This window comes from Cyrtonyx montezumae, unplaced genomic scaffold, assembly GCF_038088225.1.
Source record: "Cyrtonyx montezumae isolate F1298 unplaced genomic scaffold, pur_monq_1.0 scaffold_3, whole genome shotgun sequence".
In the NCBI taxonomy this organism is placed as follows: domain Eukaryota; kingdom Metazoa; phylum Chordata; class Aves; order Galliformes; family Odontophoridae; genus Cyrtonyx; species Cyrtonyx montezumae.
The window spans coordinates 25,708,104-25,733,982 of NW_027072034.1; positions in this window are offsets into that span (position 1 = coordinate 25,708,104).

Below are 25,879 nucleotides of genomic sequence, written 5' to 3' on the forward strand. Positions count from 1 at the left end.
TATACTAAGGCATGTATAATTAATTAATTATACATGCTCTGATACAGCTGCACTGGCTGTTAACACGGGGAGGAAAAAAGCTGAGCCTACCACCTGTGCAGGAGGGGAAATAATAGCCCTATTGAGGCTGTCTTAGCCTTTCCTGATTTACTGGTTTTCTTTTTTCCCTTTAAAAGGGGAAAAGAAAGAGAGAAAAAGTTAAGAAGTAAGTACTTTTTCTAAGATACGTTCTTTATCTTACTAGACTTTAGATGAGATTTTCTGTTTGGAAATCATGTGTAAGTATGATACTGGTTTGCCTATCAATATATACATTTTCTCCTAAGGCAATGGTTGACAATCTGTTAACACAGTGTATAATGGAGAGGGTAGGGGGCAGATCATAGGCCAGATTGTTAGCTGGTATAAAAGAAGTGCTAATGCCATTGACTTTAATACAGCTATGTCAATATCCACCAGCTTAAGATTCTCTGTACTGCAGCCTGTAGACCATTTGTGGTTTCCAAAGCCTTTGTCTTTAGTCCACAAAAGAACTTTTTAATTGTGGCTATACTTGACAGGCTCATAAAAATGTACTATTATCAATTTACGCAGTGGTTATCTAAAATTCCTAAGGATTAGTTTCTCTCCTTGAAAACCCAGAGTTGTGAGAAAATGTACTCAGCTAAATTCAAACTGAATTTGGAGATGACTACTGGAAACTTTGATTAAGTTTATTAATAATGTGATAACTCATTTTGAATTTTTCTCAGGAATTTATCCTGTAGAATGAAGATCTCCCGTGCTTGTTTATTGAAGAAAAATTGACTTGCTTGAAATTAATGGAAAGAGTTCTAGAAGGTTCTATGCAGTTAGGATTCCAATGGCTTCTTTGCAGTGTGAATATGCATCATAGATGTTTACTCTTTCCAGAGCACCTTACAGTAATGTAAAGGGCCTAAAAGACATGGCACAGCCTTCCCAAGTTACTTGCAGAAGTCCTTCCTCTCCCTCTATTATGTCTAAATAATTTTTAAAAAGTAAAGAATGACTTTTTTTCTCTTTCACTTTTTGTAATATATATTTTTTGTTCATGGCTCAAATCTTCCAGTGCTTTAAGCATTACATCCTAACATCAGCAAGCCCTCTGAGTAGTAAATGTTTTTTTTCTTCTCAAAATAAAAGCCATATCAGCATATATGACACTCAGAGAACAGCCAGGTACATTTAAAAATACCAAACATTCTGCAGCATGGAAACTGTTTCCACTAGAACAACTTTTTCCCAAAAGGTGGCTGCACATAGACAGTTGGTGAAATGATCTCCTGATATCTGTTACTGCCGTAGCGCATGAGATATTAAAAAAAAAAAATTACTACCAAATTCTGGCTTAGGAACATACACATCTCAAAAAATGACAACTCTGGGGAACAGACTATCCTCTGAAGGCAGAGTTGGTCCATGTTATGATGAACTCTCTTGAAGTTTCATAGATGTCTCAAGTAGTATTAGAATGGCGAAGCTTTACAATTATTAACTACAGTGTTATCAATCGCATAATATTATAAAAAATAAAGTTTTTCATGGAACAATTAAAGCTTTCATCAATTATATTTTGCATAAAATATTTTTTCAGAAATATCCAGTATGGAAACTTGTCTTGATTGTCCCTTCTCTTCGTTTTCTTCTAGTCTGCTGTTGAAGATACTCCTGCCTACCAGTATTGAATGAGAATTAATGTCTAATGCACCCAAGACATGATAATTTTCCTGTTTCTCTTCAATAAAACTTGTATTTTAAAGTGTTAATATACATAGCTGCAATCCTTTCAAAAAGATGCCTCTTCTGCATGCTCAAATCCAAAATGAAAATTTAGCAGAATAATCCTAGATCTCATGTCTTCTGTACTTTCTTTGTACATGACAGATGTTGATATCAAGGCAACTAGTTTAAGGCTAGTAAAAATGCAATGCTCTTAAAAATACTTGATTAACGTTAAAAAGAGTAGAAGTATCTGGCTGTAAATTCAAATAGTATCCTTGAAGTTCTTCAAATATTGCTGCAGAGTTTAGAAAAAAGAAATGGAAGATTTAAACTATACTAACTTCTTCTCCTGGTAGAAAGCAGTAGATTATTTCACAAGATCTCAGAATAGCTGAGAGTAGAAGGAACATCTGGAAGACATCTGGTCCAAGCCTCTAGCTCAAGCAGGGCTACAAATCTAGTATTTATTTTTTAATTAAGTATTCAGTAATTTATTCAATTTATTCAAATTATTCAATTTATTTGAATTATTCAATTTAATTTTATTCAAAGGTCAAGAAATGCATTAGAACTAAATATCTAAATACAACAAATAAAGCTGCATTATACCAAAAATACAAGTTTGTAAAAGAATTTAGGCTGGAAAGGGAAAGCTTTTTCTCTTCAAATGATTATATTAGTGTGAGAGTTACAAAGACTGCCTAGAGAAATAATGAGTATCCATTTCAAGCTTTTGTTTTAAGTTTCTGCTCTACTGTATCATGAATTTATTTCACTTTTACGGTTAAATATAAGCAATAATATCCATGTTCAGTTGAAAATCCATATAAACTCACTGAGAATTTTGGGTGCAAACTACTTTCAACACATACTTAAGAATAGATACAAAACATTGTCTTCTTACCATATAGTAAAAATGTATTTTTCAACAGAAAATGAAACTTTTTTCCTGTATTCTATGCTATTCTCAAATAATCATTTTGTTACAAACAGATTAATTTAAGATGGTTAAGAAGAATCTGTCCTCTCTATAAATTTTACATTCCCCATGATCCTTCAATGGAAATAATGCTGTGGCATCTCTTCCCATCCTGATGAAAATTTTCAGAAGTAAGACATTCTCTAAGTTAATGATCCTTCTTTTACTCAAGTAAAGAATGAAAAACTGGAAAAAAATATTCTCCATTTACATCTCTGGCAACTTCTGATAAACCCAAGACTGAATTCAATTGCAACGTAACTCTGTGAGGGCATATAAAACCAAAAGTAGGTCAGCTAAGTGAAAGGAGCAAAAAGAAAACAGTGAAAATTCAATCAAATAAATTGCTTTTGCCTTTGTCCAATTTGCTATGTATTTTCATTCCTGACTTATGCAGAGGACTAGATGATCCTGAGATCTCATAAGAGGTAATGTCCTGCCTCAAAATTAGGAAGAGCATTGATAAGTCAATCTAGTGCAAACACCACTTAAATAAATAACTTAAGTTCAGTGATGTGTCACGCATTATGTTATGAACTTAATTTTTTTTTTCTGTAGAAAAAGTAGAAAGAAGATGAAGTTTGTTGCTGCAAGTTTTTTTACCTGCTTATAAATATCCCTAGAGCTAGAAATAGCCTGTATTCAGCAAACACTGTAAGAGTCAAGGCAGTCACTGGATTCTGCGTAGCAAAAATTCCACACTTAAGCCATGCTGTCACTTAGACAGGTCCCACTGTAATGTCAAACATTTCCTGAAAAAGACCTTTGTTCCTTCTGATAGTTTCCTGAGGGAGCTCTATCATTGTTGTGATGTACAATAACCTGGTAAGCCTTCATTTAGCACCTTTCTATCACTATTTAGCCTTTACACATTCCTAGACACTACTGTCAAAATGGTTGATTTTTGTAGTGATGGAGTGCTCACCAGTAGTTGAAGCAGAATAACAAAATATTTTTCTGTCAAAATACAGCCTGTACCCCATACTCTCACTGAAAACTGTCATTTAGTCATCTAAAAGTCTAGCTGTTTATACATAATAAGGTCTCTGAGAGCATAACGTCTCTAAAAATCTAATTCTGTAAGAGACATGTTCATCAGAAAGTGCTTTAACTGGACAGTATTTATCTCTGAATAGTAAGGAAATATTATAATCATGCTTTATAAATCCAGTTCACCTGATGGAAACCGGGAGGGGGGGGGGGGGGGGGTGTCAATATTTCCCTCAGATTAGAACACTTACTGTTAATTCTATCTAAAAAATAAAATAGAAAAACTCAACAATTAAAAGATGTAGGAGTATATGTAGATAAAATGCCAGCAAGCTCTTTATTTGGAAAATATTGAGTTTCATAGTTTAAACTACTCATGATTTACGATGATTTACGAATCCATCAAACAACTCTAGAGGATGAAATGTAAAAAGAATTAAGATTCTTCAGATTCAATCATTCTTCTCTTTGTCTTCTGTCTTTTCTACTCAAAAGTAGAAGTACATTCATGAAGTAATTAAACTTTTATTAGGAATATTTAAGCTTAAGATGTTTTTTGTTATGTCCAGTGCTCCAGGTACCTTCTCCATTATGCAAATCATTGTACAATTAGTATATGTCATCCTTACATGCAGTGACCAGCCAACATGATCTTCTTTTCATGGAATCCCTAAAGCATCCATTCTAACTAAACAGTTAAAAATATAATAGCCCTTAATGAATCTAGAGAAGAGGGATCTATGTAGGACACAATCAGTAAAGTCAAGGGAGCCTAGTAAAGGACACAAGACTTTGGCTACCTAAAACCTGAATCAAAAAAATGGCTTCTGTTTCTAGATTACATGAAATCTAGGTGATACTTAAATTGGCATTGAAGTGAAATACAATAATATTTAAACTGTACTTCTGCTCCCATAGCAGTTTAGTCTACTCCTAATGAAGAGTGGTGACGTTTTCCTGCTTGAGAGCAGCCCTGCAAAGTAGGACCTGAGGGTCCTGATGGATGAAGAGTTAACAGGAGCCAGCAGTGTGCTCTTGCAGTTCGGAAAGCAAATGGCATCTTGTGCTCTAAAAGAAGAGGGGTGGCCAGGAGGGACAGGGAGGTGATTGTCCCACTCTACTCTGCTCTTGTGTGGCCCCATCTGGAGTACTGTGACCAGGTTTGGAGCACCCAGTACAAGAAAGACAGGGAGCTGTTGGAATCCAGAGGAGGGCCACAAACATCAGAGGGCTGGAGGACCTCCCCTACGAAGACAGGCTGAAGGAGCTGGGCTTGTTCAGTCTGGAGAAAAGAAGGCTGTGGGGTGACCTAATTGTAACCTTTCATTATCAAAAGGGAACCTATAAACAGGAGGGGAGTCAACTCTGAAGGGGCATACAATAGCAGGACAAGGGGAAATGGTTTTAAGTTGAGGGAGGGAAGATTTGTTAGATGTCAAGGGGAAGTTTTTTACTATGAGTGGTGAGATGCTGGAACAGGCTGCCCAGAGAGGTTGTGGATGCCCTGTCCTTGGAGGTGTTCAGGGCCAGTTTGGATGGGGCCATGGGCAACCTGGTCTAGTATTAAATGGGGAGGTTGGAGGCCTGTGGCAGGGAGTTGGAGATTCATGATCCCTGAGATCCCTTCCAAACCGGGCCATTGTGTGATTCTGTGATTATTTCATTTATGTATTCTTTTTGAATAAAACTTATGCAGCATATTTCCTTTTATAGGTTTTTGGTAGCAAAGCATCCATGTTGAAGTGGATATATTTTGCAGATAACTAGAGTGTGCTCTGTGGTGCTTCTGACTGCAGTTTTTTATTCCTAGATTTCTGTACATTAGATCTTAGTATGTTATAAAAAGAATTAGCTTTGGAAGTGACTTTATATACATATATTTATTTAATGTTCTAATAAGAAAAGTGAATGCTTACAGTATCTTATTGTGAGCACATCCTCAAAAAGGTAGTTGTTTTGGATTCCTCATCTCAATAACAGATGTAAACAGTCTCTTTGTAGAAGATAGTTTAAAGCAAGATAACAAATCTGTGAATCACTATCCAATGAAGCCAAAATGCAGTCATAAACTAAATGTGGGTAAATTATGCTTCAAAACCCCTCTGAAAATAAAGTGAAAATAAAGATATCTAGTCTAAACAACAAGAAAAAAAATAGCTTTGTAACTTAGGAATATACACTGAAACTCCATATCTCTGTTCTGGGGTTAGCTATACTGCCTCTTACTGAGAAAATTAGGAAAAATAAAAATCCATTATCTATATTATAAATAGAAGTGGTAGAAATCTTATATTTTCTAATGATAAAGAAAAATGAAGTGAGATTGTAAAAAAAAAAAAATGTATCTAGAGAGTGCCCATGTGAAATATGGAAATATGGCAATTCACTGACATCTTCACAAATGTTTTGTGGTGTTTTTTTTTTTCCTTCCAGTCTTTGCAAAATGAGAAAATTCTATGAGTTCATAAAAAGTCATATGTTGTCTCTTTCATAATAATTCACTCTGTTTAAATAGGAGTCTATAGCACTGGTGTGTTGATAAAACCACTTAGGAAAGAAGTATCAGTGTCTAATAATAAGTATTGAATTTCTTTACAAAATCCATTTTAATGCATAGTAATTAACAAATTTATTTATAATTTCTCAGAGGACTTGTTCTGTACTTAGGGACTGAGAACTGCAAATCAACAAGGGACTGAAAACACAAAGCCCAGATAGCTGCAATTGTTGAAGTTGTATTTGTTACACACGTACAGAATTGTCACCCTTAGTGTTGTCTGTGCAATATGGAAAAGTATGTGGACAATTATACATTTGATGAGGAGAACGGATTTCTGTTACAACACTGCTCACTTGACACTGCTGTAAAACTACAGGATCTGGAAAGCGGATCCTATTTAGTAGCACTGGCTGACACTCCAGGAGACTGTGCTATCATCCAGCATGACCTGGATAGTCTGAAAAGTTGGGCCCAGGGGAACCTGATGAGGTTTAAAACGAGAAAGTATAGTCTTGCACCTAGGGAGTAATAGGTGCATTCACCAGTACAGGTTAGGGGATGACCTGCTGGAGAGCTGATTCTCTCCCTCTACTCTGCCCTTGTGAGACCTCGTTTAGAATAGTGTGTTCAGTTCAGGGTTCTGTGCTCCCCTGTTCATAGACAGGAGTCCAGTGGAGGGTCACAGTGATGATAAAAGGACTGGAGCATTCCTTTTATGAAGAAAGACCAAGTAAACTGGGTCTGTTCAGCCTGGGGAAAAGAAGACTGAGAGGGGATCTGATAAATGTTTATAAATATCTAAAGGGAGGTGGGAGACGAATGAGGCCAGGCTCTTCTCAGTTGTGCATAACAATAGGACAAGAAGTAATGGCCTAAAACTTGAACACAGGAAGTTCCATAGAAACATGAAAGAACATCTTTACTGTAATGGTGGCAAAGCACTGGAACAGGTTGCCCAGATTGGTTCTGGAGTCTCCTCCTATGCAGATATTCAAGACATGCCTGGACGCCTACCTGTGAGACCTATTGTAAAGTATCTGCTTTAGCAGGAGGGTTGGACTTGATGATCTCTTGAGGTCCCTTCCAAACCCTGCAATCCTGAGATTCTGTGTGATTTACAGCTGAGAATACAGGAAATACAATGTATGTAAAGCTGTTTTATTCTGTGGTTTGGGGACTTTTTATTTTCTCTCTCACATATTGTGTTCTGGCACCATAGATAAGTCCTCATTAGGGACCAGGGTGCCATTTACCTTGGCATTGCCCATGCTCAAAGGAAACATATTCCTTTTCTCAAAGAGTTAATTTAAACACTGGCAACCTTTAAACTACATTTGCTCAAGCTTCAAGAAAGCTTTAAAAAGGTATGCTTTATTCACATTGGATGTAGCTGTGAAGTTAGTTCTGTTAAGTATATTTGGGACAGGTGGCTACTCCTTGTGCAGTTATTTATTACGTCCATCTACTCATATTTAAAATTAGTATTTACAAGGGTAATACAAATTAGTATTTACAATGTTGTTCAGAACATATTACTATTTTTTTTAAGGTTAGCATATCACATCAATTGTGATCCAGTATTTCTTTCTGAAAAAAAAAAAACAAGAAAAACCACTTTGTCATATTTAATTTTATTCAGTTGTTATTTGCTTCTAGAAATTAACTGCTCATGTTATGCAGCTGATCAACAGACTTCTCCTTTTTCTTTTCCAAATGATGGCATGCAATTATTATTTTGATAGGAGAGGGAAACAAATGAAAAATAAGAAAGTATATATACAAATATTGGGAAGACTTTTGAGGATTGCTATGGGGATTTTTCCTGAATTTTTCAATAGAGCAACAGCTCACTGATCATCTAGACTACATGAGTATGTATTGTTTTAACTCTTAAAATTACAACATTCTCAACTTTTTAATGTATGACTAGAATATATCACTAGAATAAAAACATAAGTTTAATCTGATTACTGCTTCTCACTACTTATTTCATTTCTAAATTAAATTATGCAGGCTCAGTTGTGAATTTCACTTTGTGTGTGTGTGTGTGTGTGTGTGTAAATGGTGATGCCAGGCTGCTCTCAATGATGCAAAGTAATAGGACAAGGAGTAATGGCATAAAACTTTGTATGGGGACTGCCGAGTCACAGCCCGAACCACTGATTGAGCACCTGAAGGAAAGATGTGGTCAGCCCAGGGAGCACAGGTGAAGGCAATTCACCTCTGGGACTGGAAGGGTTGGAGCCAGGCTCCACCTCTCTTAGACCTCATTTAAGAGCTGTCTGCCACTGAGGAAGGATCTCTTGATGATTTCTATTTTTGGGTTTCTTTCTTTGTAAGCCTAGTTCTTCAGAGATGGGTGACTATTCATTTTTCCCTTGTTTTGTAGTATCTCCTTGTTTCTGGTGGTCCTTTTGCCTTTTCACACGTGAACACAGGAAGTTCTGTACTAACACATATAAGAACTTTATGGTAAGGGTGGGGTGGCAGAGTACTGTAACAGATTGCCCAGAGAGGTTGTGGAGTCTCCTTCTATGGAGATGTTAGCGAATTGTCTGGATGCATATCTGTGCTACCTATGGTAGGGTGCCTGCTTTAGCAGGATATTTATACTCAATGACCTCTTGAGGTCCCTTCCAACTCCTGCAGTTCTGTGATTCCACAATTCACTTATTATTTATTTTCAGCAGTGATATGTAGATCTGTACAGTCATTACAATCTGAAAGGCACAAGAACAGTTTTAAGAGAATCTTTCCAGAGTTTTTTAAATGCCACCATTTACATCTACTTCTATCTGAAATAATTGTTTGTTATTTAACAGTCCCTTGGGCTCAGAAATGGAAATACTGGCTTACTATTAAGCACTGACAGTTTTCCAAACAACTTCAAATGATGAATATTTTTCTTCTCTTTATAACTTCTCTATTGCAACTTACTTTTCAGCTTTTTATGGTACTTATGTTCAAACTGGTTTATTTCTTTTTATTCCTGTGTTTCTTTTTAACAGCCTTCAAATTCATGCTTAAAAATTCTGGATGGAAGATTGGTAGTGATAAGATAATTTCCTTTACAATAAAGGTTTTCATGAAAGTGTTGAGAGGTTTGTCATGCTTTTTTTTTTCCCTTTTAGAATTATTAATATAACTTTAAGTCTAAATTAGTAGTCATTTGGAGTGAAGACCTCATTCTTGTATCTGTGATGAACCCATTTTAAGTTTTCCACAGAGATTAAAAAAAAAACCAAAAAAACCAGATCTTAGTACAGTGGAGATTTTCTTGTACTGCATCTGGAGGAGAGCTGCAAAAATGATTCAAGGAATGGAATACCTCACCTATAAGGACAGGGTGAGAGCCTGGAGAAGAGAAGGCTCTGAGGTGACCTGACAGCAACCTTTTAGTATCTAACATGAGGCTCCAAGAAAGAAGGTGTCAGACTCTTTGTCTGGTCAATTTTTCCTCAACCCTGGTCTGCTGCGACAGGTTAAGGAAAAATGGCTTCTAACTAAAAGAGGGTAGATATAGGTTGGATGTAAGGAAAAAGACTTTTACAGTGAGACTGCTGAGGCACTGGAACAGATCACCCAGAGATATGGTGGATGTTCTATCGCCAGAGTCTGTCGACGCCAGTCTAGAACAGGCCCTGGGCAACCTCATTTAGCTGTGGATGTCCCTGTTTGTTGCAGGGGAGATGGACTAAATGACCTTTAGAAGTTCCTTCCAACATCAAGGATTCTAAGATATTTACTTATATATATGTATATATTTCCCTGGAATATAAAAAATGGGAGAGTTCATTTTAGTAGTAAAATATTTAAATACAATTTTGCCACATATTATTGCCTTTATTAATATCATCTAATGTATTTTTATGCTTTTATTTTTAAACTGCTGAACACATTACAATTAGTAAAAATATGGGTTTTATTTTAATTCCAACACCCCATCCCAACCTGTTATAATGTTGTTTGCATGAAATAAGATCAGTAGATGAAAAAAAGTTATAGCCAAAAAAAGTACCAAGAATACCTTAGTATAATATGAGTTTTATTCTGTAGAGGGGAAACAGATAAATAATTAAAATATTTAATATTTTCTTTTTTATATATTAAGATTGGCCACTTAGTTTCTAAAAATGAAATCTTTTTCCAGTCTATTTTAATTTCCCTTTAAATATTTCTTTTTTTTTTTTACTTTATTCTAAATATTTTCATGATCTCTTATTGCTACTCCCCTGTAATCACAATACAATAATGAAGAGTCACTATTTAGAGTTATGATACGTTATAGTGAAATATAATTAATGAAATATTATCCCCATAGGTTATTTGAAGCCATTGACTTCAGCTTAGTAAGTTTTCTTCCTGTGGCAGAATAACCTTTGGCTGTACAATTTGGCTTCTTTAACATAAAGGAACAAAGAGAGTGATTAATAGGACAATAAATCTTCTCAAAAAATTTTCTTGAAAGAGCAATAAGAACAACTCTAAATGTCAAACCAAGCTCTGAACCACCAGGGAGAAGTTGTGTTAGGTGCATATAAAAAAAGTTCCTCCCAAGTGACAACAGCTGAGTGGATCACAGTCTGTCACAAAGTCACTTACTGAAGTTATTTGAGATCCTGAAAATTGTCATAGAAAATGTCCAAAAGCTACAGTAGTTCCTACAAAATGTTAGTCTCTGAATTGCAGTCCTGGATTGATCCACAAAAAGTCTTCCCTGCTTGCAGTGAGTTCAGAGTTAGGAATGAAGGTGTAAACATTTATAACATAGAGTAATATGTTAATGCACTTTTTGCCTTCGTGGACAATTCTACTCTTTCAAGAGATTTAGAGGAAAATTGGGAATTCTAATAAACAAGAGTAATTGATTGATATACTTTTTCCATTTCGAGCCTAAAATGCAACTGCAAATTTAAAAGTACCTTTAGGGGGTAAAGCTCTTGATTGAAACAATTAAATTCAACTTTTTTGGTCAAACTAGACTTATAACTAATGCTAATCCTTATCCTTTAGAATGAATGTAGTAATTTGTCTTTGAACAAATTACTGTTAGAAGGTCAAAAAAGGCATTTTCTGTTTCCTTTTCACCTCTATTTTTGTGTTGGAATTATTCTTTTTTTTTTGCTTTATGGTCCTCCTTTACATCTGTCACACTACACAGAAAGTAATATCTGGCCTTATTCCCAGGTATAATGTAAATAGTTCATGAACCAAATAATTTTTCTTCTCTTAACTTTTCAATATTCATTTTTGATAGTTTGTACAGAGAATTTAAAAAAATCAAAACAAAACAAAAAAACCTGAAAGTATTACAAAAGGCTGAGTATCATCAGGATTCCCTTGCTCATATTTACTGTAAGAACTTTTCAAAAGTTGAAAACCCACGCGTACAACAGAATCTATAATCACAATTACATATTCAATACCTTGCTATATACTGTTGCCACATTACTCTAATGACCATTATCTAACTGCACTATGCTATGTTCCCTCTCTTGATCTGTGTCTTTAGAAGAATTCTGAGCCATGAGAAACATTTAGGTGCAATCATCTTATTCAGTACACACCAGAAGTTCAGCAGCTCTTTTACTCTGTCTACTTGGGTGGTATTAAATCCACTCCATGCCCAAACAGAACTATTCTTCAGAGTTTAGACCTAACACCGATCCAGCATGGCAGCTATAGTCTTTTAGAAATGGAAACAGATGAGAGACCAGAGTTGGAATCCTGGCAACTGACTTTGTCTGATTTCCAGAGTGGGAATTCATTTTCAACAAACATCAGAATAATTTCTGGAATGTAGCACCTTAAAAGTGAATTTCTCCTCATTTGCTTTTATGCTGTTACCTCAGAGTGACCTATTTTTTTAATGCAGGCAAATAGTGATTGGACTACAAGGGATTTAAACTAAAAGAGGGAAGGTTTAGGTTATATTTTAGGAAGAAATCCTTCAGAGCAGGGTGATGTGCACGCACAGGCTTCCGAGTAAATTTGTGGATGCTCCCTCTCTGGAAGTCTAAGGTCAGGCTTGATGGGTTCCTAGGCAGTCTGATCTAGTGGTTGGCAATCCTGCCCACCAGAGGGGTTGGATCCTATGACCCAGTAGTATTTCCTTTGAGTGTATGATAAGAGTCAAACCCAACATGTTCAGATGGTATAAGCAGAGAGAAGTGGGTAGTTTCAGTCCTTATAACAAATTATAAATAATATAGGAGTTCATCTGTTTTTGTTTCATTTTCTCCAAAAACAGTTTTAGTATCTTTATTAGTATATGAAGACATATTTCCAAATTCAATGTATCAAGCATATGTGAACATAACATGGACCCTTGTAGGGAGGGACAGAGGGGACTCCTGTATCTTTCTGAGATGTGTATTGAATTCTCTCATTACAACATTCAGGTGAATGTTTCTCAAACCCTATGACTCCTAAATTATTCACAGAAAATAAATTACTTCTTCATCAGTGACAAGTGCAGTTTAAGCAGGCAGTACATTTCCTTAGTTTTTAGTTGTTATCACTATTTTTAAATAACATAATCTGTCATCCAAAGCATATTTATGTTTGTTATTTCATCAGCTACCAGATTTGCTTTATGCTCTTTTGCATGCAGTAAGTACTAGGGGTACCTACCTCATCTTAATTAACTCTACCTTGTTTGAGACTCTCCCTTTCTACAATCTGCATCAATGCTATTATACAGGCACAGCAGGAGAAAGCCACAAATCTAGTGAAATTAAATCACTCACCATAGAAACATCTTGAACAATAGCATGAGAACTTGGAACCAACCAATCGTGTTCAGGCACACAGAAGAAGGAAAAAAAAAAAAGCTGCAACAAAGATAAGTGGATGGCAGAATCAAATAATACAGAATGGGGGAATAAGAAATTAGCTCCAGAAAGGATTTATCCTTTAACAAATCATTTCTTAATTATTCCCACCCTTGTCTCTCAAATAGTTGCAAAAACTCGCCACTATTTTTTGAAGAAGGAAAAAATACTAAAGTAACTCACCTTTTTCAAATGTTATGCACTTATACAATGATCTAGGCATATGCCAAGCACCATTAAAGGGCTACGCCATCTGTAAGAGCACTTAGCATGTCAAGGTCAAGTGCCTGCTCTTACTGTAATTGAAATCAATGCCAAATTTTGTATTGCAGTCAGTGATTCAAGAGTGTGGAAGACTATAGATGTGTGTTATTTTTTCCTGTTTCACAAAGAGAGCAAGAAGTATTATACTTCTAAGCTGTTAAACTAATACATGTATGAAAAAAAAAGAGTTTGGCTTTTGCAGATATTGTATTAGTTTTAAAAAATCTTATCATAAATCTAAATTCAGAATGGTAGAGGAATGACCTTCAAGAACAAAAGCAGTCATTAAACACACAAAGTTTTCTCTTTGAAATAAATTGTTAAAGTTCCAAGATGAAGCTGCAGTAAAGCTGTTTAATGTCTACTTACAGAAATAAACAAATGACATTTTAAAAGTTTTTGCCCAGTGATATACACTGAACACCAGATGCTGTCAGGCTTTCTCATGACTAGCATACTACTTCTCCAATGATCCTACTGATCTCAAAAGGATAATTTCAAAGTAAGAAACTAGTCAACACAAGTAGGTTGGCAGAATTTGCTTCTAAATTCTCATCTCGCTTGCAGCTAGTCTCTGTAGGTCAGTACTATCCCTTGCCAAATGTCTGAACTTATAATTTGTAAAATTCCACCTTGCTAATTTCTCAAATCTGCAAATACTGTGAACAGTAATTTACTGCATGCATTTCTAACTGTAAAATTATATCCTTTTGGAAAGTGTCCACTAATCTGAAAAATGCTAGCTATCTCTTTGTAATTCTTCAAGCCAGTAGAATCCTGCAAAGGGAAAGAATGAGAGATGAATTTTTCACATATAATTTATACGCACAAGTACTTCATAATTAATAACTTATTTAAAATTGAAAAATGTAGCCAAAAAATTTAAATCACCTGCAAGAGTTTATTCAAACTTTCATTAGAGCTTTCAGAAACAGAGATCTACAGCATCACATGTGGGCAATGAGTATATTCCTAGAATTAATACATATTTATGAATGATAGCTAACATTAGTAAGTTCATTTCTAAGAGAGTTTTTATCAAGAAGTTTAATAGAATTTGGAAGTCAATGTACAACAAATTGCATGGACAGTTGCCCTCTAGCTAATATTCCTCTAATGAAGGTAGGCATTTTTTCAGCAATGTGTATATTAAATTTGTTTTAATATCTTTTGTTTTGCTGTTGCCTACTGCCCAAGGCTTATCTCTTCTCCACAGTTTGTCTTGTCTCAATGTTCTTTTGCTAATGTCAAATCACTTGAGAAAACACAGGAACACATGTAACATTCCTGCATGAATAAATTAAATATTTAATCGCTCAATGTCTTGACCTTTCAGATTACAATATGGAGCAACAAGCATGCTTTGTTAAACAAAGAGGATAGTGGGTGTGTGCATTCTGAGTAAGGAAGTTTAGCAAGGGAAAGGCTTAGTCCAGTTCCAGAAGGCCTGTTACTGGAATCAAATTATAGATTTGGACTGTAATAACTTATTCCCTCAAAAATTTCATACTGTATAAGGATATATAATACACTGTTTTAAAGGCAAACCTAGTCAGTAAAAACAGAAGAACAACCTAAGCTGCCAGATCTGTATGTCCCTTTTCTTTTTCTGTGATGTCAGAAACTCGACTTCTTGTCCCTCTTCATTGGAGGGAAGTTGGACTAGATAACCTTTAAGAGTTCCTTCCAACTCAAAAGACTCTATGACTCTTAGCAGGATAGACTGCTATTTCTTAAAGTTTTTAATCTTCCTTCATATAGTTTTCTAACAACTAGATCATTATATATATGTGTGTGTGTGTATTAAATTCTCTATATTTTACATAAAGAATTAAAAACTAGAATGAACTTGTCTAGTAGGAGTGCTAGACATCATCAGACCTTTTCCTGCTCTACACGTCCCTAAAAAGAAGTTATTTCAGTTGTAGACCTATAAATACTATTCTTTAAATCATACCTATGCATCATATTGAACTATTACTCACCACTAACAGCCTTTAGAAGACACTTGTTTCTGGGGCGGATACTTTCCATGCCAAAACAGGGAATGGCCTGTCAGGGAGTATCTGCTGGGTGCCATTGCCCTCTATGTGGCCACTGTGGTCCGACAGAGCATGAGTGGAGCCCATGGTATGTAGATAAGTGGCTGTCGAGGAGCAGAGTGAACAGGATGGACAAACAGGGCATGACAAGTCAGAAGGGTGTGGCATGCAGGATGTTTGAGCAGGGTGGTGAGCAGCACACTTTGCTCTTCTAACCCAGGTCACTAGGGGAAAGTTCTCTTTTAGTACAAACATGGTGACTGCCCATGTTTGTCAGAAAGGCAGAAGCAAAAATGCAGACAGAGGGTCCACAACCTCTCTGGGCTGACTTGTACACCCGGATGGACTTTTCAAGGAGTGAGAAGGCTGCCCAGACCTTTGACTCTGGGGAGCTCCAAAATCTAGAATCCACTTATGAGACTGAGGTAGGTAAGAAGCTGACCAGGCTGAAAAAGGAGTTCACCAGGCTGAGATGCATTAATCAGAGGGGAAATTGACACCTGACATCACACAGATGTGTGAGCAGACCAGCAGCTCTGTCCTGGGTCCCAGCCAGGGGAAATGATAAGCAGGCTTCCAATCAGATGGAGGATAAATAGAAGCAGAGTGAGTGGGGCTAGCCCCATGTCTCTGCTCAGGAAAAAAAAAAAAAAGGAGAAGCTAATAGATTTCAGGCTCTGGTATGGGAGAAAGAAGTTACGGATAGCAGCCTGGAATTGGAAAGGGGCAATGACACTAAGAAAACCCAACCAAAGATAGCATAACCAGTGCCATGGAAAGAATGCAAAGGGTTTTAGTAATCAGAGACTCTTTGCTGAGGGGCCCTAAGGAATCCATCTACCACCTGGACAAGCTCTCTAAAGAAGATGCTGCCTGTTGGGAATCTTCATTAGGGACATCAAGAGGACAATATCCAGTATGATAAAGTTGGATGACTATTATCCTCTTCTGGTTTTCAAGCCAGGTTACACAAAGTTGTGACCAGAAAATTTAAAAAAAATATCAAAGAAGACTTTGCTCTTGACTCCTTCCCAAGGGAAGCACAGGTGGTATCGTCCTTAAGTCCTCCCTTGGGGCTGATTCACATAAACGGAGAACCACCACTGAGGATTATAACTCTTTAGAAAGATTAGGCAAGATGGGAGGGATGAGGGAGTTGTCCTCTATGTTAAGGAATGAATAGACTGTGAGGAGCTCCCTCTGAGAAACAGGAACAAATGGAGAGCCTGAGTGTTAAAATAAGGGATGGGAACAATAAAGGACAGTTGGCAGTTGGGGTCTAACACAGGCCACTTGATAAAGAGGAGCCTGTAGATGAGACCTTCCATCTTCAGCTATAAGAAATTATATCCTGATGGGGATTTCAACCATCTGGATATTTGCTGGCCAGTCAACACAGTGAGCTGTAAGTGACCCAGGAAACTCCTGGAGTCCATTGGCAATATCCTTCTGGTTCAACTACTGGACAGACTGGCCAAAGGCAAAGCACTGCAGGATCTGGTGCTCACCAGAAGAGATTGTTCAAGATATTAAGATCTTATTAGATCTTTATAGATTAGATTTCTAATCTATAATTAATCTAATCTAATTAGATTCTGACATCCCTGAACCTGAGCCTCTACGTGGAAACTGAGGAAACACACCCTCCTACTGTAAAGGCAGAGCAAATCTGAGACTGATTCATGAGACTGAATGTGTACAAGTCCAATGGACTGAATGACATGCATCCCAGAGCTCTAAGAGAGCTGGCTGAAGTGGATGCTGAATCACCCTTCATCATATTTCAAAAGTTGTCAATGTCAGGCGAAGTCCCTGGAGACTGGAAAAAAAGAAACATCACTCTGATTTAGAAGAAAGGGACAAAAGAGGACCTGGGAGACTGCAGGCTGATGAGCTTCATGTCTGTGTTTGGGAATATCATGGAACAGATCCTCCTGGAAGACATGCTAAGGCACATGAGGGATGAGTGGGTGATCCGAGATGGTCAGCATTGCTTCACCAAGGGAGGGTCGTGCCTAACCAAACTAGTGGCCTTCTATGATGGAGTGACAGCACTAATGGACAAAGGGAAGGCAACTTAACCTGCATCCAGGTCTGGGGCTACTGACACAGGAAAGATGAGGAGCTTTTGGAGAGGGTCCAGAGGATTGCCACAGAGATAATGTAAGTTCTGGAGCACCTTTTCCATGAAGATAGACTGAAGGAACTGGATTTGTTCCTTCAAAGGAACAAAAAAGAAGGCTGCAGGCCTCACTGTGACCTTCCAGTGTTTAAAGAGACATTATAAACACAACAGAAATCAACTTTTTACTTGGGTAGATACTGCTGCCTGAGCAGAACTGTGTGCTATGGGGGGGTGGGTGAGAGGGGAAAGGGTATGGAGACAGCAGATAGGTCTAAAGAAAGAAACCAAACAACAGCAACAATATGAAGAGGAATGGTAATTTACTAAATCCAGCAAAATGAAACAAAATGAAAGAGAAAGTCCTGTCCAAAATATGAGATCTTACAGTGCAGGAGAAGCACATGTGCTTTTCTGTACTGCAAAATCTGAGAGTAAGTGCGTTAGGGAGATTGGCTGGTGACTGGCCTGGAGCTCCACCCCTCTTCTGCTCCCCACCAGTGCATTAACTCTTTAACTCCCAACATGATGTTCTGATGTTGAATACCAACAGCAAAAATCACAAAACCACAACAACGTTCCACCCCTTATTCTACATCATCACATCATGCTTAACATGTATCTATATAAATACAAAACAGTAACTAACATGCATTACATACAAATATATCTATATACATATATATACATGGAGTCACTGACTGCACTCCCCCAGCATCAAATTCCCTTGTGTTACACACTGGATGTCCCCATTTTTCTCCATCGTCCACCAAGAGGACCCAGGTCCCTGAGCAAATACAGTTCCTTGGAGAGGTTTGCCCTTTCCAGAAGCTGGAAGGACCCACACTGCTTTTCCCAACATGCCCTTTACATGTATGTCCGTGAACAGTGCATATGTCTTTTCATTTTCTGGTAGTTCATTGTATGGTGGGAACTCTTTAGCACACAATACCTCCGTGCTCACTGTGTAATCAGCGCAATCCATTTAATCCATTTAATGCCATTTAAGTGGCATCAGTAGCATGATGGGTAGAGGGAGCTGTTCCTTTGAACATCCAGTTCATCACTGGCAGTCGAGGTGCTAGAGGGAGTTGCATTTCAGTACCAATTATTTTGGAAGCAGCCCGAACCCACCCATACACGGCTAAGATCTCCTTCTCAGCTGAAGTGGTATACTCTTCAGATCCCTTGTATGCTTGACTCCAGAATCCAAGGGGTTGACCTCGGGTCTCTCCAGAAGCTCTTTGCCACAAACTCCAAGTGGGACCTTCCTTTCTAGCAACAGTGTAGAAGATGTTCTTTACATCCTGTTCTGTCTGTACTGGCCCCAGGGCCACGGCATGGGCTATCTCCTGCTTAATTTGCTCAAAAGTGTGCTTCTGCTCAGGATCCCACACTGTCACGCTCCAATATAAAGGAGGGAGACAAGGTTCTTAGATTATGTGTATACCTGGCATGAGATTAAGAAGCAACAGTTCAAATGTTGGTCCGACCAGTTTATTACCAATATTGACCAGGGAGATGGGGAAGGAGAAGGTGGACACTGTTACTAATAAGGGTGATGGGGAAGGGAAAGGCAAGCGATAGGAAAGACAGGAAAGAAGCAAGGATTTGTACAACGCAGGGAAAGTCACCAGCCAGGATCCCAGGGGCGGTCCAGTTTACAGCAGCTCCAACGGTCCGAGGCAGAAGAGCAGGGGCGGCAGAAGCGGGGAGAACAGCAGCAGCGACGGGCAGCCTTGAGCAGCAAGCAGTTGTCTTGGAGAAGCGGCACCAGGCCAGCCCAAGAGAAGTGGCATGGGGTCAGCCCAGGAATAGCATCAGTCAGCACCGGAGAAGCAGCGAACAGTGATCAGCTTGTGTGAGTTCAGATAATAGAACACCTCGAAGGAGCAGTGAGGTCCAGGAGAAAGCTGCATGTCTCAGGCAGCAGGCCCAGGAGGGAGCTCAGCAGCAGGGATCAGCTCATGAGGTTTCCCATGGAAGAACACCCACCCAACCAATCTCATGGTGGCTGATCCCTCTTTTTTCCTCCATTTCTCTTGCCTAGGTGGCAAACCCCATGCTAGCATGCCAGGCAAGCATCTCCTGAGATGGCTATCTCCCCACGGAGATGAGTACTACACAAAAGACTGTTAAGTGTCCACTGAGCTGCAGCTTATCTCATTCATTGCCCCAGGACATGCCCATCTGCTTGTCCCTTAGACAAAGGATTTTGCAACCCTTGCCCAGGACTAGCTTGGACATGTTCGGACATGTTCATCAGCAAACTCTGAAGCAATGACATAAAATAATAGTGTCTTACACACACAAAATTATTCTTCTTCCATGTCACCTGATACAAGGGGCTTACTATGAGGCTAAAGTTTGGGATGTGCATTCTCCAAAAACCTACTACACCCGGAAAAGACTGTGTCTCTTTCTTGCTAGTGGGTGGAGACATACTGGTGATTTTGTCAATCACATCTCCTGGAATGTGACGACGTTCATCTTGCCATTCTGCTCCTAGGAACTGAATTTCTTTGTTAGGTCCTGTCATTTTGTTTCTCTTATTAGCAAAATCAGCACCCAGAAGAATTTGGATTATTTGCTCTCCTTTTTCAATAACTTCCTCTGCTGTATCGCCCCACAAAACAATGTCATCAATGTACTACAGGTGCTCAGGAGCCCAGCCCTGTTCCAATGTGATTTGGATCAACCCATGACAAATGTTTGAGCTGTGTTTCCACCCCTGAGGCAAATGGTTCCAGGTGCACTAAACATCCCTCCAGGTAAAAGCAATCTGTGGCCTGATCTGTGTCCAAAGGAATGGAAAAGAATGTGTTGGTAATGTCAGTGGTGGCATACAATCTGTCTACTTTTGACTCCAGTTTGTACTGGAGTTGCAGCATGTCTGGCACAGCAGCACTCAGTGGGGGTGTGACTTCATTCAGGCCACGGTAATCTACTGTCAGCCTCCATTCTCCACTGGCTTTACGCACCGGCCATATGGGGCTGTTAAACAGTGATCCACACAGTCCAATACACTCTATTATCCCTTCACCCATCACGTCTGGGGGCAGGGCCCCTCTATTGGTTACCTGCAGTGACCAGAGCAATTTCATTGGTGTTTGATCTGTGTTGTAATTCTCTCACCCATGCTCGTAGTGCAGGACTGGGTTTTTTATGTCGTTTCTTCATGTCTTCTCCAGTCTCAGGTAAGTAACTCCACAGGGCTGCATGTGACATGGAGTTACTGCTATCATTTGCTCGAGCAGGGAGGTATTTGCCTTTGATAGCTGAGTCTTTAATCAGTTTGGTCAGTTCCTTCAGAGATTCTTTGGATCATCTTGGTCTTCATCGGGTGTTTCCAATACTGCCACGGGTTCATCCCTGTTTATCACTAGGGACAGTTCTTCCAGTATGCCTTCCTGTCTCTTCTCTACAAATTCCAACCTTCTGATGCAGGGAGGAAGGAGTTGAAGAGCTCTCCTACGAAGCTGAACTGATCATATTGTAGTAATTCTCATCTAAGTTATACTGTGTGTGTAATTTAATAAATTACAAAATTTAAACTTCTGTATAAATATTTTTACATTTAAACGTTTTCAAAAACAAAAATGTCCACAAAAACCCTAAGTTCCTCTTAAGGAAATGCCACAAGATAATGAAAAGAGGAGTCCTGATTAATACCAAATCTATTACTATTCATTAATCTTGTAGTGAATATTCAGGATGATTTACATTTTCTGAACAGTTAATACTACTAGCCCAATTGCAAATACTTGATTTGCAGTCAATTTGAACATCACTGCAGTCTTATCTCTGTCATTCAAATAGAACAAACAGTGTACAACTATAATTCATTAATGTGAAAAATGATTGCTCTTGCCAATCAACATACTCTAGGAGTTTAGTGTCTCCAATCATAACCATAAGTTTATAATACTTATGAACTACCTTTCATCCTATTACAAAACAGGAAACTACAGCAAAAACTATGCAGATAATCTGGTTTTAACTTTCAAGTTACAAATGCTTTGATAATCAATGAATTTATTAACCACATGGCAGATGGATTTCTGCCCTTCCTCTTATGTCACGGGAATAACTTAAGATGTAAACCAGAAGAAAATGTATCCTAGTACTCTATGTTCTCTCAGGCAAAAAAAAATTCCACACACCATGGCATATAATACATTTCACTAACATGAGTATTTTTTTGCTGATATTTCTTGATGAGCACTTTTTCTCCCTGGTTGAATTGAAACATAGTAATGATTTTATAATTCATCCTTTTTTATTTACTATTCCTCAGCCTTAGTTTTGCTTTTCATCTCTACATTTGTCCTGTTTTCATACAGTTTATTCTTCTATGTGATGACTATCCTAAAACTTAGGTGGAAGCAGCCAAAGGAGGGAGCCTTGCAGTGGCAGAATGCACCAGCTCAGTAGTGAGAAAGAAATACACAGCAGCAAAAATATCACCAAAGATGAGGAAGTAAAAAAAACAGCCTTTATACTAAAAGTATAAAGTATGGTTGGTCGAAATTGTTTCTGCATCATCTTTTATCTACATTAGGGTAATGAAAGCTTTCTGTAAGAACAAAATCAATTTATTTATTTATTTATTTATTTATTAATCTTCTCAAGTAATCAATTTGTATGAGTTGTATAACAGCAGTCATAGCAGATACACAATATCTGGCCAGTTGCATACACTTTACCTCTTCTTTTAAGGCCTCTTCCACATTCTTGAGGGGCATCTGCAGAAACATGACAACATTAAACATGTCTTACAAAGTAGGTTGTAGAAATACTGTAGAGAAGAATAATCGTTTACTAACTGGATTTAGCCACTCATGCTCCTCTTTCTGGATGTAACTTCCTATTATTCTGAGCAGAAGAGTCTTGCCAGGGTGCAAAGGCTGCAAAGCATGATATTGGAATCCTGTCAGAAACAACAGGATGCCCCCATATTCGATTGCCTCACTTAACTTCTCTTAGGTTCTTTCTAGGAACTAGTTTTCAAAGTAATGAGTATTATCTGCAATCATTGGCAAGTTGCATCTAGAAAATCAGTATTGATCTGGCTTCTTACAAATGCTATGAACTTTTCAGCTGTTCCTCTGTTCATCTGCCACTGTGGTTGTCTTTAGTGCAATTCTGTATCACAATTAACTAGGTACACTAATGGCCAGCAACATATCCCACATACTGCAAGAACATCTTAGCTATGCCACAAAACAGTGCTGTGAAGAACTGTAGATTCTGGATCTGAAACACTTCATCTTGTATAAAAATGAATGTACTGAGTCTCTTGAAATGGATGATATTTGAGATTTGAATTCACAAAGAGTACTATGCAAAAAAATTATCTATGCATTACTTTAAATTACCAAGCTTTCCCATAAAGATCTTTTTTTTTTAAAATATTGGTTACATTTTACAAAGATAAATCAAGATAAATAATAAAATAATATATGACTTTTCCAATTTATAAGAACTGTTTCTCAAGTAAGGTTTTTTTCCTGACATGAAGTCTGAAAATAAAAGCTTAATGACGGTAGTTCCAAAAATATATAGATTGTTACACTACTGAAAAACAGTAGAAATTGTATATAAAATGGTTGTTTTAATAACTCCACTACTAAAAGCACAGAACAATTTTAGTTCCCACAGACAAAAAGTAAGACTTATATTCTTCATCAAACTCATCAGTTCAAATGTAAGGAAGAATTCCCATAATAAAGAAGTCTATCTCAAACCAAAATTAACATGTAAGGTATATAATATTCTGGATAATACAATACTCTGGATAAAAGAGAAGAAATGGGAAAATAATTTCAAATAAAAGTATATACATTAATACATTCTGTTTTTATCAGCAAAATATACTACATTCAACAGAACTGGAGTGACCTACTGCCACATGTGAATCCTAATATACAGTCACTTTAACCCCAGTGGAATCCTAGAATTTACTATAAGAATTTATAAGAAATAAAATGCTCAGTGTTATTAAATAACTCCTTGAAAATGTTTCATACAGAATAAATATTTCAAAAGACATTTTTTTCTATTATTTCCTGGCACTTAGCCAGATAAGAAATAACAAGAAATCAACAAAAGCAAATTTCAGTGATTTCGCTGAACTGCAAAAAGTGTTAAGAAAGATGTCTATATTTTACATTAAAACAATATTTCAAGTAACAAACAAGGAAAAATAAACAAATGAGTGTAAGACTTTAGGTAATTTTTCATTATGTCAAATAAACACATCATTTAAAAATATAGAAAAAAAAAGACTTTTCCTCAATTCATTCTTAATCCTTAAAATATAAGGAACCAATCCAATTGCCAGAAAACAGCAACTATATTTTATAAAATAATTATGGTGGCAATGAGAACAGCAATGAGTAGAAAAATAACAGTAAAAATTATGGCAGTTAGTGCATGCCAAATACAAATTGATCACAGTTTTGTAATTTTAATATCTATGTTACAAAACCACAAGGGAAAAATCTGACTAGCCCTTTCTGGTTCAGCACAGGGATGCTAATCTTCAGCATGCAGAGAACAGAATTAATGCTAACCTCTTGGCATATTTTGTACTCTACTGAGTATCTGTAAATAATTGAAGTGATTGATTCTAATACACCATGTCTGATACATCAATCCCTAAAAAATACATCCTGTAGCCTTTACCATCACCTAATATTTCATAGTTTTGTATCATTTAGGTTTACTGCCTCTCATGGTGAAGGTAAATACTATGTAGGCCTGCCAGGAAACTCCACACCAATTAGCATTGAAAATCACTGATGGACCAACAGTATCTAGAAATCCCTTTTGGCCAGCAGCCTGAACTTCTACAGTCATTGTTTTCCTCAAACCACCACTGAGGTAAAGCAGCTGAACTTTGGGAACATGTGAAACATGCAGGTAACCTTTCAAAGTGCAACATAGGTAGCTGAGTGGGCAGAGGATGGAAGAAAATACAATAGATTGTTGGAATACAGCAGTGGGCTTACTTTTTTCACAAACGACTTAAATCTCAGGACTTCATCATGATAGGTCAATATTCATGTGCTATGGGAAAATAGAAAACAATATAATTCTTCATCACAATAATCCTGTTATTATATTTAAAATAAGATCTTCTAATCCCTTCACACATTATAATGTAATTTGTTCCAATGTGATATTCTCACTAGTAATAACAATAACAAAAAACAAAACTTAATGAAATATTTATTACTTCTTTAATGGATCAGCTGACAATCTCTGTCTAATAAGAATCGGCAACTTCTTTTTTTAAACAAGTGACATATACCCCTAAATGAGTAGTCATCCACTTAATATAGAAGATGTGGAAACATAAAAATACTGTGGAACAAGATAAGAGTTAAATACAGATTTTAGATGCAGATAAGAAAAACAGAAGTTCTGTTATAAACATAGCTTTTCTTTCCTCCAAAACTCTGCTTGCTAGAACAGTTCTTCTTATATTCCAGAGAAAAATTTGGATACTGCAGTCTGTATGACTTCTCAGCTTCCATCAGGTTTATTAGAGCCAGAACTGATCTTGAATCTGTAATGGTGGATAGTGCATTTAAAGATCATTTGGATGATGTTTTCTTACATACTGGGTATGACCAAAAGCCCAGTAAACAAAAATGATTATTGTTGCTGGTCTTATTGTCTCTTAAATCTGATGTTAGACATAATCTAAAATATTTCTGATTCTATAAGGCATCAGAATACATATCTCATTATGGCACCACTGATTTTATTTGAAAAATCTTGTTTATTTTGTCTAAAATATGGAATTATGGCTTGCCTAAAAATGAAATTAGGAAAGCATATTAAAACCAATATTTCTTAATTGTCTGCTCTGCCATTAGAACATCTTTTGTTGAGCACATTGAGTGACCAGTTTCAACAGGCAATACTTTAAAATCTATTTCTTTCTGACTCAGAATAGTTTCTACCACCCCTGGGGACACAGTTTGTGTCTGGCAAGAACATTTCAATCTGACAGTTCCTGACTTTCATCAGGGAGGGGAAAAAGGCAGAACTAATGGATGTGAATGAGTTTAAAAGCTAGCAAACTTATCAATCACATAAACAACCTCTTTTTAGGAAGCAAATGGAAGTACTTTGACAAACAAGAAAAAAAATCCAATACGTATTTTTTTCAGACACCGATAACTACAATCAGTTTTTTTCTTGGTATTTTGAGCTCATAGCACTCTTGTCAGCATTGATTATTACATGAAATTCTTCATGCACTCCATGAAATGCATCATATACAGCATTACAGTCAGGTCAAATTTTGAGGTCCCAGTTTAATTTTTAACAGCAATAAAATCTTCTCAATCAATACGAGGTTGTTGTTTCAGTAACAGCTGAATAAAATTGAAA